This window comes from Arachis duranensis, chromosome 7, assembly GCF_000817695.3.
Source record: "Arachis duranensis cultivar V14167 chromosome 7, aradu.V14167.gnm2.J7QH, whole genome shotgun sequence".
Lineage (NCBI taxonomy): Eukaryota > Viridiplantae > Streptophyta > Magnoliopsida > Fabales > Fabaceae > Arachis > Arachis duranensis.
Window position 1 is genome coordinate 25,374,444 of NC_029778.3, and position 10,011 is coordinate 25,384,454.

A 10,011-nucleotide genomic window follows, 5' to 3' on the forward strand; every position below is an offset into this window, starting at 1 on the left:
TGATGATTTACTGAAAATGATTGAGACTAAAGATAACTATAGAGTTGATAATTCAGCAAATTTAACTCTGTGTGGATTAGTGAAAACCCTAGGCTTGAACTTCTATGATGTTGGAGATAGGATTGCCTAGAAGGTTCATATCCCACTGGGAACCTTTGGGTTCTCACTCGTCGTGGATTTTCTATTTTTCAGATGCATGACGTGATGAACCTTGCTGAAAGTGCGAGATTCTATTTGGTGAAGCAAAGAAGACCTTTTGAGATTTAGTTTAGTTGTAGAATTCTCTTCACTTTTGATACTTTATTGTATATTTTGTATATTCCTCTTAGAGATTTTTATTTGGAGAGACAAGATGTCTATTTTGTATACTTTTGGTGTTGTAATATTCTAACTGGCCTTTTCTTCACGGATCGAGACTAGTAACTACTATGTGTCCTATATATATATATATTTTGCTTTAGTATACAACGCTTCTTACGTTAACGTTTCGTGTGTGAATAACGGTTGTCGATTTTATTTATCTTTCCTTCACATGATCCTAGTTATATTATTATTCTTCAAGTATTATATATGTATGTATCTTTCTTTTAGGTGTCATAATACCTCACCACCTTTGATTTACGACTATAGCATATGGTTTTGTATAGTAGGGTGTTACACTCAGTAAATTTGCAGAGAATTATACCCTCTACCCTCCTAGGTATCCTTTCGTTGATGAAGTGAGATGCAAATCAACCAAGTGCAACCTTAGCCGAATTCCTTACATTTTTCATGGTACTTTAAGATGATTTGACTCTAACACCCTATACTCAACTCCTCGACGGATGCTATAATCCTTCACATTCAACACAGCTTCCTCTTTATTTTGGAATGATTGTCCAATCTAAAATTCTATAGAAGCAGTTGCATGATGCAATCCTTGACCCCAAAGGCATCATCTACATTTGGCTGTTGCCCCATAGCTTCCAAGTTTAGTGTTGAAAAGTGCGGAGGATATTGTTATGTGCCAGAACTTGATGAGCCCTGTTGTGTATGTGGATTGCTCCTTGTATCCTCATCATTATTTCCAACTATATCGACAGGCTCTTCATCTAAATTACCCTTTTTCATTGCATTTTCAACTCGATTAGGTTCATCGTCGCCTACACAATCAAGAATCATGATCGGAGAGCTGGCCATGTCAACTGCCAGCTGCCAAAATAAACAGTTCTCCAATTCTGCACAACCATCTTCATCCACATGATTCAAATCAACCGCAAGGGATGGAGATGCAATGATCAGACAAGCCGGTACAACTACAGGCATCGAACTGGAAGCACCCCAAGGCAGTCGACTAAGGATTCAGAGCTGATGTTCCAGATCTGTCAACACATCCTCTAACCTCGCATACAACTAGTATGTTCTGACCTCTAGAAAACTTCTCCGACAATGAAACAAAACCTGCAGATCTTCATCAGATCCTATCACAAAGTATCATACTTCATCAGAACCTCGCATAAAATAACTTCTTCACCTACTTGGTCCTAAACATCCCAAGTTTCTGCAATATACTGATTTTTAGATATGACAAAGGTATTCGTTGAATAGATAAATACACTCAAGGGTTTCTTGTAGGTAAACTTCACACCTTCTCTTTTGTTTTTATAAATTTTTCTAGAGCAATGCACTAGCGCTAAGAAACTATCCTCTTCATTGGACATTGTGAAAATGACGACTCTCCTTGACAATTACCTTCCATTAGTATATATAGAGCCTACAGTCTTCATAAACTGTGGTAGGAGTCCTACGATTTATGTACACTATTTGATATTCATAAAACGTGGCAAGGGTCTCACGATTTATGCACAAATGATGCTCTTTATAAAGGGATCTTGCGGTTTATGTACAAGTGCTAAACCATGGTTAGCAGCCATGGTTTATATAGAGTTCAAAGAGGACACGAATGTAATGAGTTTTAGATTGTTGTATTTTCGTAAATATGAATTCCAATTATTTTATTTGGATAAATTACCCTTTTTTTATGTTAGACAAAAACTACCTTTTTAAATTAATCAAATTTTAAAATTCAAATAACTCTAATTTTATATTTTAAATTTTAAATAATTAAAAAATCAAAACAAAATATATCGAGAAAAAAAATAAAAAAAGTTGTTCATCTTCTCTAAGATTCCAATGTTCATAATTTTTTCTCTTATCTTCCTTCTCTCTAATAAAGAAGAAGAACAAAATAGAACTCACTCACAATACATTCTTTATTTGAGATTGCTCAAGTATCAATCTAAATGCCATTCTATTTACCTTCAGCTAAAAAACTCTTAGAAACATTATTTTTTGTTTTTAAATACCAAAGACGGATAAATTAAAATTGAAATTCAACGACAGGAGTGAGAATGTAATGAAAAAATTAGGGAACCTTGTTGAGCGCAACAGGAAAAACTTTGGAGCCGTCATGCATGCGAGGGTCCACCATAGAAACCTGGCAGAGTAGAGCTTGGGTGTCGTCTCCATTGAAGCAGAAGAGGCCAAAATTCGTACCGATAGAGGCTCCGACAACCAATAAGAACTCCTCTAATGCGTGGCGTACACGGGCACGCCCTTGATTTTCTCTTATCTTATATCAATTCAGAAAGTTTGACAAGGTGTCATGGAAGAATTGAAAGAGAGCTTTTTTTTTCTTCTTTACTAGATGCAACAAGTGCAAAACAAATAAACTACTTCTAAAATTAAAGCTCTTTAAGGTCCAACAGCCACTCAACCCACTAAACCAAACATAAACACTTTCTCCCAAAAAAAAAAATTAAACCAATCATCATGTCGTCGGTCCAACCAAACCGTAATGTACTGTTTTCAATTAAGATAAATATTAGGTCACATGTAACATTATGAACAGCTTATATACAGAATTAATCTGAGCTACACATTAAAAATATTTATGTTTGGTCCTTAAAGGACCAAATTATTCTTTTTCCACCAAAGACATTCCCATGTTATGTTCTCTCTTAATATTATTCTTATACTTTAGAAAGATTCTTTTACAAGAGTTTTTTTGAAATAAGAAAATAACCCCATTTTAAACTCTAGTTGCTATTATAATTGTACTAATAAGATAATAGATAGTACGTCAAACAATCATCTGTTCATAATTGATCTGTGAATAGACACTATATCTGTACTTATTTTCTTTTAGTATTAATATTTTATCAAATTTATTATTTTTTTATATTATTATTTGCCTATATGTACTTATTACTATTTATTCATACTATTTATTATTAAAAAATATGTCTTTTATATATTTTGAAACATCATACAAATGTTATTCGAAGTTAACATTTGCTTATTTGTTATCAAATTTGGTATTTTATAAATATAGAATAATGCTTTATATTTTGAATAATTTTAAAAGGTTTTAATTAAAAAAAACCGTAGTTACCGACAATGATGTTAGCTGTGGAAGTATATATTCTGCTGAGATCTCAGCTAATAGGCGAGTGGAAGTATATATTCTACTGAGGTCGCAGCTAGTAGGCGAGATATTAGCTTAATATGTAGGCCACACGTTAAATTTGTTAATGCACTCTAACACACTAGAAAAAAAAGCTACCGATGGAGGTGAAACCCCTAGTGTGTAATATTAAATTCTAAACTAAAGACTCCCTATTTTTATGGATATTGAACTCATGATTTACTTTGATATAATTTGTATTTTCTCATGTGGGTTATGGATATATTGCTTATTCAAATTTAATTTTGATACACTGTCAGTGTAAAGTAGTTTTACACCACTACAAGAAACACACCGAATAGCAGCGGTTTTTTTAGGAATTTGCTGTGGTTTTTAACCACCGCAAAATAGTATACCAGCGGTTCCACAAACGTTGCAAGTTAGAGGGGTGGAGATTTGATTTTGTGGCGGTTCTAACGAACCGCTAGCACAACCGCAGCAAAATCAGATAATTGATTTTCTGGCGGTTGTAGAACCGCCGCTATTTTGGTAAGTGGATTTAAAAAAAATTGCAGCGATTTTGAAACCGCCGTAAATTTCTGTGAGTCTTTTTTCAACATTACCTAGCCTTCAGAGGCATTGCCACCTACATCCAGAAAATTGGCAGGAGTACCCCCATGCAATATAATTATATCCATTGTGGCCATTGCTAACCTTGCACCATTCACCATGCAACTAATTTCCCCATTAAACCTAATATAATTTAAATCTGTCTTTGCAGCAGCCACTTGTTGAAAGAAGAAAGACACATAATACTTATCAAGTGATGAGAAATAAACTACATAGAAAGAACTTGACAAAAGGATTGATCTGTTCAAGATAATAAATTGTCATTAATGTACATTTTTTTTAAATATATTGAAAACAAGTATAAGACATTCCATGTACTTACTTCCAAAAAAGTTTATTCAATTTCGCGAAAAACATTATACAAATTCTTCACTTGTTCAATAAATTTATTTCTATAAGCTCTTTTGGAGCCAAGCCATCAACCACCTTTGCAGCATCTTCATCAGTAATTCCTTTAAAAACATCAATTGGTACCTACTAGAAAGAAGGAGCCCATTGGGTTATCATGCAAAGAAAATATACTAGCAGGACAGAAAATTTTAGTAATCATGAGAAATGCCAAGAATAAGACCTTTATAATCATGCCTGGGAATTTGTCTGCAAGGTCTTCAATACTGGTTCCTCCCTTACTACATGCAATGACAAGCTGCAAACTAATAAAAGAAAAAAGAATTGAAATTCAGTTACATAAATACCATAAAGAAGTTGCAAGGGTTTAACACTTTGCAAATAACGCAAATTAAATTTACACAAATGGTGCAAAAAACTTACAGGACCAGCAGACTTACAATCCAGGATTATAGAAAAAAGTACATCTTATTCACAACTGCCAATTTTTCACACAAATAAATTTGTAGAAAACAGACAATTAGAAATATAAAAAAATCAATCCATCGAGCAGGACCGTGTATCTATTTCATATATGATTGTGCATAAAAAAAATTTGAACATCATTTCCAAACGAAACAACAGCTCTCATTGGGTATATTGTGCTCATCAAATTGTGTAATTGGTGGTGGGGTCATTAGTATTTCATCAATACCACTAGGAAAAACTACCAAAAGTACCCATGAAGTTTACGAACGCTAACAAAAGTACCTATAAACTAAGGAAATTAACGCTGTACCCATGAAAGATGGATTCCGTATGACAAAAGTATCCAAATCTTAATTTTTTATTGATTTTTTAATAAAATTCTCAAACTACCCCACCCTTACCCCATTCTACCATCACTCCTTTTCTTCTCACTTTTTCCTCTCTCCTCACTTATCCCTCTCTCAAAAACCCTCACAGAGTCTTCTTCCTTTCACTCTTAAGGTGACTACAACACCTTCATCGCGCGCCTGTGACCCAACCTGAGAAGAATATCACCGAGGCACACCTGTTGCAGTCGAGGAGAACATCATCGTGGCGCGCCTGACCCAGCAGAGGAGAATACCATCGTCGCACGCCTGAGAAGAGAGAGGGGTCGTGGTGCTCTTGCATGTAGGAAGAGGGTTCGGTAAAGAGAAATCAAAGAAGAAAGGGAGGTGGCGCTGTGGATGGAGGTTCTACCATTGACGATGTTACAGCCGGCGAAGAAAAGGTATTTCTTTTTTTTAAAACATTTTTTATTTCATTTTTCTTCTTTTCAGAAATTGATTTAGTTACTACTAAAATGATATTGTTCTATTTTTTTAAATCTGCTTCTATTTTTTATGAAGGCTGAGATTGATTTACAGAAGATCAGGTTTATGGATACTTCTACTTCTGATTTTTGTTGAAATAAATTTCAAATTTGATGAATGGATTTGTTGGTTTTTTATGGTTGATGGCTATTTTTACTTCTAATTTTGCTAAAGTAAATTGAAATTTGATGAATGAATTTGAAAATTTTTATATGTTGAGTATTTTTTTGTGTTTGATTGATTTGGTTTGGGTATGGATTGTAAACTTATGAGTGAATCGGTTGAAGTCCGATCCTCCACCACCACCACCACTATCATTGATTTGGTCTGGTTTGTTGTAGGAGTAGTTTCGGACTCCATGGCAAGGGTTGGTGCAGATTGGGTTATGAAAGGTTGAAAAAGTGAGTTGAGGTTGAGTGCAGGGTAGTTTAGAAATTTTATTAAAAAATCAACAAAAATTTAGGATTTGGATACTTTTGTCATACGGAATCCATCTTTCATGGGTACAACATTAATTTTCTTAGTTTATGGGTACTTTTGTCAGCGTTCGTAAACTTCATGGATACTTTTGGTAGTTTTTCCAAAGCACATATGAATACAAGCAAGTCCATGTGACCAATCCAACCACAAAAAACAATACCAGATCATATGCTAAAAAGGAAACATGGACATTTTGTTCATCCTACAAACATACAGTATAAGAAACTATGTTCTCTAACCATGCAACTTTGGCTAAAAAAATATTAAAAAAATCAGACACCACAAGTATTAATTATCTGAAAAGGCTGGTGCCACTGTATTACATCTATAAATATCATTGTCAAGAAATGAAAATTGCTAGCATATACATTCATACTAAAAATGAAGAAATTTGCAGAAATAAAATTTGTAGATAATGATCAAATAAAACCTTTTCGTTTAATATTGAAAGGAAAAAATGCAGACAATTTATGAAACTAAATATTGACATTTAGTTTTCAATTCATGTGAAAGCATCAAGGTTATCACAACTCATATCCTTCCTATCTTTCTTCCTTTTCATTTGTTGGATAAAACAAGAATATCTATAAGCAACCACAAGAAGTAATTATAAAGCATCGCTATCAAAAATCTTAACATATTAGAGAGTGAAATTCCTATATAAAAAATATATGATAACTATATCAAATTACCTCGCTTTCATTAGGAAAGACATCCTTAATAGCCTTGCCTCTTCAACAGAGGAAATAGCTATGCCTCTCGGAACACTCACTCCGTACTTGCTCATCAACTCCGCGTCACAATTCACAAACGTACAGAAGACAGAAGAAAAAAAAAGAAAAATTATATACAAACTTAATGTTTCGATTGCAACAGACCAACCCAAAAACACAATAGTTGTACCTTCAAATCCTTTAACTCTATATAGCAACAATTAACCTGAATTAATAGAAGATATAGACAAAATCTAAATCAAATTAACCTAAAAGCATAATTTGCACTAACAAGATATAGAAAATTTTGATAAAAATAGGGAACAAATATAAATGGAAGAACGAACTAGGGGAGAGGCCACAATAGCTCAGATCGTGCACGATGGAGGAGGGAGTAAGGGGTGGTGGAGAGGGGAACGGTCAAGAATGGTAAGAGGATGATGTCTGGGGAACCACGCGACTCAAAGATGGTACAGACGCGCACAGTGGAGCAGAGAAAAGGGGTGGGTTTTGCACACCGTGGAAGAGGGATTAGGGGTTTCACACACTGTAGAGTAGAGGGAAACGGTCAACGACGGTGAGAGGAGGATGGGTCGGCAGCCACGTGACTCCAGGGTGACACAGTGGTGCACGGTGGAGCAGAGAACGGGGGGTTCGCGCACTTCCACTCTCCTTTTGGAGGTTCCTGTTTTTCTTGATTTTGGGTAATCTGATCTGATTAGGTAACACAACAACCAAGTATATGATAAAGAGTTGGGGTTAGTGGCGGTGCTTTATGGATTCGATGTTAATCCATCCGATTCTGCATCACATTGAAGAGATTGGAAGCCAACCGCAGCTCTCTTGGCAAATTGTAGCTGATGAAAAAACCGTAGGCAATTTGTCACTGCTATCTTCCATGTTTTCTATAGTGCACATGCATCCAATTACGTAACATCAGAAAAAATAACTACCTTTCACATTGATTACGTGAATGGTCATCCAAAAAAATGGATGTGATTGCACAACTGTGTAAAATGCTTTACACTATCAATGTATCAAAATTAAACTCTTATTTATTCAACAAAACTTACTCTCTGATCTTTTTATATTTTTTAGATACAGATATAAATCACAATCTTAATCTTTCTGTGTCTTAGTAAAGATCAGCTTTTGGTGAGCCCTTATCTTCCAAGGACCAAGTAATTTGTACTATATCTTAGAATTTCTTAGTTAATATTCCATATATCACATGCATCATCTTTTATATTTAATGGTATATTATATATTTGTATAAACTCGTATTTGTGCTCTATAATAGATACAACTTTAAAAGTATGTAATTTGAAAAAAAAAAGTATTTAAGAACTATACGATAAATAGACTTGCTAGAAAACCTTTTCTTAATGTCTATCACTGCCTAACTCGGGCTGTGACATGCGTGATGCACGCGATGTTAGTTTTTTATGAGTGTGTGCCAATTTAGTTGGACTTAATTTTTAAAAACGTTTGTACTTGTAGTATCACCATTTTTCTCACACCAAATAAGTTTACGTGTAATTTATATATAAGTAATTATCCAATTTAATTCTGGCAATTTTTAAAAACAAACACCTTAGTTTTCATGTTTATTTTTGTTAGTCAATAAAATCTTTGATCAATTTTTTTTGTTAATCAATAATGTCAATTATTGAGCTAAAAAATTCTCTCTCACATATGGACGTTAAAAACTCAAGTATAGTGAGTGACAAATGAATCCTTATAGCCAATAGATAGATAAGATAGGAGTTCTATTTATTAAAGAAAGTCTTAATAAAATTTATATGTTTTAAGGTGTTATGAATTATGAATGATAAATATTATTTTTAAACTTATAAATGTTGTAAGATAAATAAATAAGGAAGATGTACTAAATATAAAATAAAGATGTGTAAATAAAAAATTTTAGTATTAATATTCAATTATTCATCAATATAATTGATTTAATATAATAGAGACGATTCATATATTTATTTAATATATGTAATAACGTAAAGAGAGGAAGAAGAATATTAACAGTATAGAAGAAAGTAGGATTATTGTTATTGCTGTGTGTTCTGTCTTAACTAGGGGTAAAAACAGGCCAGATCAAGCCAAACTTTGCTCTTAACAGACCTGGCCTGTTATGTAGTTAATTGGCCTGAGTCTGGCCTGCAGCCTGGTATAAGCTCTTTATAAAGTATTAGGTTTGGCCTGTTATTCAGCCTGACTTGGGCTGAAGCCTGTTAAAAGGCCTGATATTTTTTTTACAAAAATAAAAATATTATTTAAAAAATAATTTTTTAATATGTCATATTTAATATTTATAAGAATTTTTAATCTTTTAAAGTATTTAAAATATACAAAAATATTTATAATAAAATATAATAAATTTAAAATATCTCATAATTTTATTAAGTAAAAAAAATTATTTATATATTTAATTATATTTTAACAGGTCCAGGCAGGCCTGATAGGCCAATAAGGCTAATTAGTGAGCCTGAGCTTGGCCTATTAATATATTAAGGCTTTTAAAAGAGTCTGAATTTGTGCCTTTTTTATAATAGGCCTGGTCAGGTCAGGCCAAACACAGGCTAAGCCACAGGCCCTTGGTAGGCTGTCTGACCTTTTTCCATCCCTAGTCTCAACTACGCTATCCTATTTATATACATATAAATAGAGACCGATCTAGAAATATTATTATGGAAGGGGCCAATAACACATAATATTAAAAATTATGTAAAAAATTATATAATATAAGATGTATTACAAAAATATACCGATAGAGAATATATTTTAAAGTACAAAAAATATGTGTGTACTTTTTACTAACGACGCGGTCGATTCTTCGTATCATAAAATTCATCGATAATAGAATTTGTATCAAATTTTTCAACAATTTTCTTTTCAATATAATTAAAAGACAATTAGTAAGAAATTCATCTTTCATATTTGTTTCTAAGTTATTTTTCACAATATTCATAGTTGAAAAAGATCTCTTAATCGTAGTAGTTGAAACAGAAAGAATTAATACCAAATGAATAAAAAAAGACGGTCACAAGAAGAAAAAGAATCCACT

The 10,011-nt window shown here is 33.1% G+C and overlaps 1 pseudogene; it reads right to left on the reverse strand.

The window, feature by feature from the left end:
• Positions 1-4,068: 4,068 nt before the first annotated feature.
• Positions 4,069-7,835, reverse strand: LOC110273551 (succinate--CoA ligase [ADP-forming] subunit beta, mitochondrial-like; annotated as a pseudogene).
• Positions 7,836-10,011: the final 2,176 nt, after the last annotated feature.